A 5,573-nucleotide genomic window follows, 5' to 3' on the forward strand; every position below is an offset into this window, starting at 1 on the left:
AAACTCTATTTGTGAAACATGTGGACAGTGTAGTGACGTAGCAGAGAGCTGCAATGACGGCGGTCCACCTTAGTCCATCCCAGGTTTTTCAACGCTACGTTTCTTCAAAAGATCATGCAAACGATGACGCCCAAGCAGTGTAATGCATTGCGTTCAAATATGTAACTCTGAGTCTGGAATAACGTATTCATTCATTCATTATGGATCTAATCATTGTTTCTGTACAAGTCCCGTCTCTGGCCACGGCAGCGCTCTCACTCCTTACGTCCTCCTCCTGTATAAAAGCTAATATGGTCAAGTCTATAATTGCTTAAGGCCATACCACCTTAGGCACACCCGATCTCGTCTGATCTCGGAAGCTAAGCAGGGTCGGGCCTGGTTAGTACTTGGATGGGTGACCGCCTGGGAATACCAGGTGCTGTAAGCATTATACTTTTTCAACTCGAGCTCATTGGATGCAATTGCCTACCGTGCGCTGATCTTTAGTGCCCACTGTTTTGGAGAATTTAAGCAACATACAGACTCTGACGACGTCTCCTCAAACTCTATTTGTGAAACATGTGGACAGTGTAGTGACGCTGCTAGCAGGGAGCAGCAGAGAGCTGCAATGACGGCGGTCCACCTTAGTCCATCCCAGGTTTTGCAACGCTACGTTTCTTCAAAAGATCACGCAAACGATGACGCCCAAGCAGTGTAATGCATTGCGTTCAAATATGTAACTCTGAGTCTGGAATAACGTATTCATTCATTCATTATGGATCTAATCATTGTTTCTGTACAAGTCCCGTCTCTGGCCACGGCAGCGCTCTCACTCCTTACGTCCTCCTACTGTATAAAAGCTAATATGGTCAAGTCTATAATTGCTTACGGCCATACCACCTTAGGCACGCCCAATCTCGTCTGATCTCGGCTGATAAGCAGGGTCGGGCCTGGTTAGTACTTGGATGGGTGACCGCCTGGGAATACCAGGTGCTGTAAGCATTATACTTTTTCAACTCGAGCTCATTGGATGCAATGGCCTACCGTGCGCTGATCTTTAGCGCCCACTGCTTTGGAGAATTTAAGCAACATACAGACTCTGACGACGTCTCCTCAAACTCTATTTGTGAAACATGTGGACAGTGTAGTGACGTAGCAGAGAGCTGCAATGACGGCGGTCCACCTTAGTCCATCCCAGGTTTTGCAACGCTACGTTTCTTCAAAAGATCACGCAAACGATGACGCCCAAGCAGTGTAATGCATTGCGTTCAAATATGTAACTCTGAGTCTGGAATAACGTATTCATTCATTCATTATGGATCTAATCATTGTTTCTGTACAAGTCCCGTCTCTGGCCACGGCAGCGCTCTCACTCCTTACGTCCTCCTCCTGTATAAAAGCTAATATGGTCCAGACAAAAATTGCTTACGGCCATTGTCACGTTAAAATTGTACCGGGGGCGAAAATTGTATCGGCCTACGTCATCAGTTGTTGACAAATTCCAAACCTGCGTGGCAACAGACGACGCGATCGTCGTCTGTTGGTCCTTGAACATTCGCGCGTCGAATGACGTGGGAAGGTTCTTGAACATTCGCAAACTTTCATGCACGTTCATTGCACTCCTTCATTGAGCATGACAAGACAGGTTTTTGAAACCTGCTTTAAACACTCAGTTAACTTGCTAAATTAGATTAAACAATTCAATACAATACAAATATAAAGTAAAAACAAGTGTTATCTAGCGATCCGTTATTATCTGTATTATGTTATTTGGTGTTCGGCAACATGAGCGCGAATGGTTTTTGAAACCTGCTTTAAACGCTCAGTTTACTAGCTAAATTCGATTAAACAATTCAATAAAATACAAATATAAAGTAAAAACAAGTGTTATCTAGCGATCCGTTATCTGTATTATGTTATTTCGTCTTTGGAAACATGAGCCAAATGTTTTTTGAAGCCTGCACGGCAACGGACAACCCAATCAAATCAGTTGTCAAGTTGTCAACAACTTGACAATTTTCGCCCCCGGTACAATTTTAACGTGACATCGGCCCTGGGCATAGGCAGCATAGGCAAGTGCTAGGGGCGCCGTCATCCGCGGGGGGCGCCGAAAACGGGGGGAGAAAAAAAAAAAAAAAAAAAATTGTATATATATATATTACTTTTTTTTTTTACCAGTGCCATTACTAATATTATTTTCGAAATATTATTTAAGCCCACAACAACATAAAGTCATAGCAAAGACTATTAAATAATGGAGAAGCCTTTTTTCTGGGTGCCTGCTTGGCTCGTTGCTCTGTACCTGCCCTCTGTGAGGGGGGCGGGGTCAAGAGGCCAGCTGCCTGAATCTGACCGGACCGTGACCCCGAAACGAAGAAAAAGATTAATGACACTGTATCGGAATTATGTCCAAAAGACTGAAGCCATCCGGCGCCCAAGGAAGGAAAAGAAGGAAAGAAGAGGAGGAAAAACGTGAAAAAGATAGAGGTACAGTAATGTCAATGTGATGAAGTGCATGAAATTAATAGTTTAATGCATCGTAGTTACCGTTGTTGGAGCAGAGTGTTAGGTTGCTAGCTTACTTCGGACGATAGCAACATTGTTTAATAATCAATAAATAGCTGAGTCGACGTGTGTTAATGTTACTCAACCTTAAATTCATCAGGGACGTTTGGAAACTTAACGTTAGGCCTTTTCAGGTGATATTTTACAGGTGTCTTTACTGCTTGTATGTCAGTTAAAATGCTTTTAGTTGTCCATCCCCTTTGTAATAGGGTGGTTGTAAGCATTTGGTTTTATGTGTCACCGTTTATGTTTGTTAAAGTTGACATCAGTGTTTAGGTGCAGTTAAAGTGTATTAGGCTACTTTTAATATTTCATACCTTAGCTTTCACATATCATTCATAGGCTATATATATATTAATTTCACTGCACTTTACTGGTTTTTGCACTCTGGTTAGACTGAATTGCATTGCAATGACAATAAAGTTGAATGAATCTCATCACATTTTCATTATTAGTCTATATTAGTCTCATGTCTAGCACACCAAGCATCTGTTATTTTATTAAAATGTAACAGTTGTCACATATACTTCTCTTCTCTCTTCAGATGCACTTTTAAAATATTTCAGTACCACCCCCAATGGACACAGCATCAGGGGCTGCTGTCCCGTCTACCTCTGCACAGCCCTAATACATTATTGTATTTTGTTTATACTTCAGTTGAGTGCAAACTAGATAAACCATACTACATTAATTGTATTTACAATAATTTGAATCTGAACTCTATCTATTATTTTGCTTATGAATGCCTTTAGTAAACATCATGCATTTCTTTGCAGTATTTTGTGCATACCTTATTGTATGAGTGATTCATTGACACTTGTTTTGCAACACTCTTTTTTGCTGCAAAGTGATTAATTATTAAATTTTCTAACGTCTGCAGTATTTTGTGAATACCATATTGTATTTATGATTCATTGCTTGTTACTTGGTTTGTAATACGTTTCGTGTGTTTAATTTTCTATCTAAAATCAAAGAGTCTCAAAGACAAAGCTTTGTAGCTTCTCTGAGTTTATGAACATCGAATTTACTGTCCGCCACTGCAGCAGTGCACTGGAACAGATCCCTGTGGATGGCACCAACAGGATCGGGGAAGGGGGGGAAAAGAAAAAAAAGAGAAGGAGGAAAAAGAAGGGTGGGGAAAGAATCGGAGACGCAACATGTCCGGTTTCTTCTGCAAAGGTTGAAACCTCTTCACTGGTATTTCTCTTGGTTCTGCCAGACTTCTGTGATGAATGTGTGAAAAATAAAGCAAATCCCAATGTGAGCTGCAACGACAACCAGAAAATCTGAAATGTTATCAGATGACGCACTGTCACAGCTTCATGCGGCTGTTCAGAGTGCCCCATCCTTAGCCATTGTGAGTCTTCAGATGTAACGGATAATGCCCAGCTTTTGGTTTATGTGCGATTGTTTCATCAAGACAAGAAAGATCTGTGAGGACCTGTTGGGTCTAACACCACTGAGACACTGTTTTGCTTACTTGAAATGAAGGCCTAATGCTCTTTTTGTGTTTATTTGAAATGTAGGCCTGGTGTACCTGTTTTGCTTACTTGAAATGTAGGCCTAATGCATTTGGTGTTTATTTGAAGTGTAGGCCTAGTGTTCCTGTTCTGCTTACTTCACATGTAGGCCTTATGCACTTTTTATGTTTACTTGAATTGCAGGCCTAATGTACCTGTTTTGTTTACTTTAAATGTTAATATGCGTTACTTTGACTTACTTGTTTTTCATGGTTAAAAGTAAGCTATTGGAAATTGAAAATAAATACATCTGAAAATATAAGGTAATATGTATTGTAATAATGTATTTGACAAAGAAGGCTATTAGGATGTGGTAGGTTCGGACCTTTCTTGGAAGGAATTTTTAGTAACGGACCTTGTTAAATTTTAATTGAAGACCCCTGGGGGCCGGTTGCACCAACTGGCCGTAAACTAAGCCTGGTCGTAACTGCTAAGTAGGTCTTAGTTACGACCTGGCGTTAGAATGGAACTAACGCCGGTTGCACCAACGGGACTTACGACTGGTCTCAACTACGGCCCGGTCTTAGCCATGCGCGGCCATGTGAATGTTCCATGTGATGCGCATATCACCGCGTTGCTAGGATACCTCGTGACAACAGCTGTTTACTATTTTACCAACATCCGACAAACCGACAAATCCGACAAACCGACATGATGGAGGAAACAGAGAGAGAAAAGTTAACTTCACCGACGTTGAAATTAGAAAATTAATACAATTATACAGTGAGAATAAGACGGCACTGACTGCCAAGCAGTCCAATGTCGTAACAAACAAAAGTAAGCAAGAGACATGGAAATTTATAATGGAGAGTCTGAACAGCTGTTCAGACTCAGGCTGTCATCGGACGGATGGTGACATCAAAAGAAATGGAAAGACCTCCTGTCCCGGGCCAAGAAGGACGTCTCTTCTCTAAAGCACCATCCCACTGGTGGTGGTCCTCCCCCGAAAGATCACCCTATAGTGACATTATCGTCGCTATTTTCGGGGAGGATTCACCGGCCTTCGTCGGGTTGGACGGGGTGGACAGCGGATGTCCTCAACCGCCGGAGCAGTGGAAGAAGGTATGTAGCCTAGCATATTTATTGAGGATGGTTTGTTAGTTGAATAAGCAGGACTAGCCTTATTGCCCAGAATTAATAAATTCACATTTTGTTTCAGACTTGGAAAGTGCCACTACCAGCTCAACACCACCACCACGATAGAACCAGCAGTGGCAACCCCTTCCTGTCCATCCCCACCCCGGCAACGAAGCGGAGGAGAAGTGAGGACCTTCAAAGGTCCTCATGGAGAAGAAATTGTCCGGGTGGAGAAGGAGACCATTAAATAGAGGCCGAGACCAAAAATCCAATTAGAAACAAATTAAATTACGGCTCCAATTCATTTTGCTCCAGCAACAAATTAGGCCCCAAACAATTATTTTTGAAGACCAACCGTGACCATCCCTGTACAATGTAATAATGTAAATAAATATTTTAGAGTTAGGAAATGTTTGATTATATTATTATATT

The 5,573-nt window shown here is 41.7% G+C and overlaps 2 non-coding genes across 2 annotated transcripts; both read left to right on the top strand.

Annotated features, from left to right (window-relative positions):
• Positions 1 to 308: 308 nt before the first annotated feature.
• Positions 309 to 427, top strand: LOC130388407 (5S ribosomal RNA). The gene has a single exon (XR_008896432.1). It is a non-coding gene; the product is annotated as a 5S ribosomal RNA (ribosomal RNA).
• Positions 428 to 862: 435 nt separating this feature from the next.
• On the top strand, positions 863 to 981 carry LOC130388385 (5S ribosomal RNA). Its single transcript, XR_008896417.1, has one exon. It is a non-coding gene; the product is annotated as a 5S ribosomal RNA (ribosomal RNA).
• Positions 982 to 5,573: the final 4,592 nt, after the last annotated feature.

Source organism: Gadus chalcogrammus, chromosome 8 (assembly GCF_026213295.1).
Source record: "Gadus chalcogrammus isolate NIFS_2021 chromosome 8, NIFS_Gcha_1.0, whole genome shotgun sequence".
Lineage (NCBI taxonomy): Eukaryota > Metazoa > Chordata > Actinopteri > Gadiformes > Gadidae > Gadus > Gadus chalcogrammus.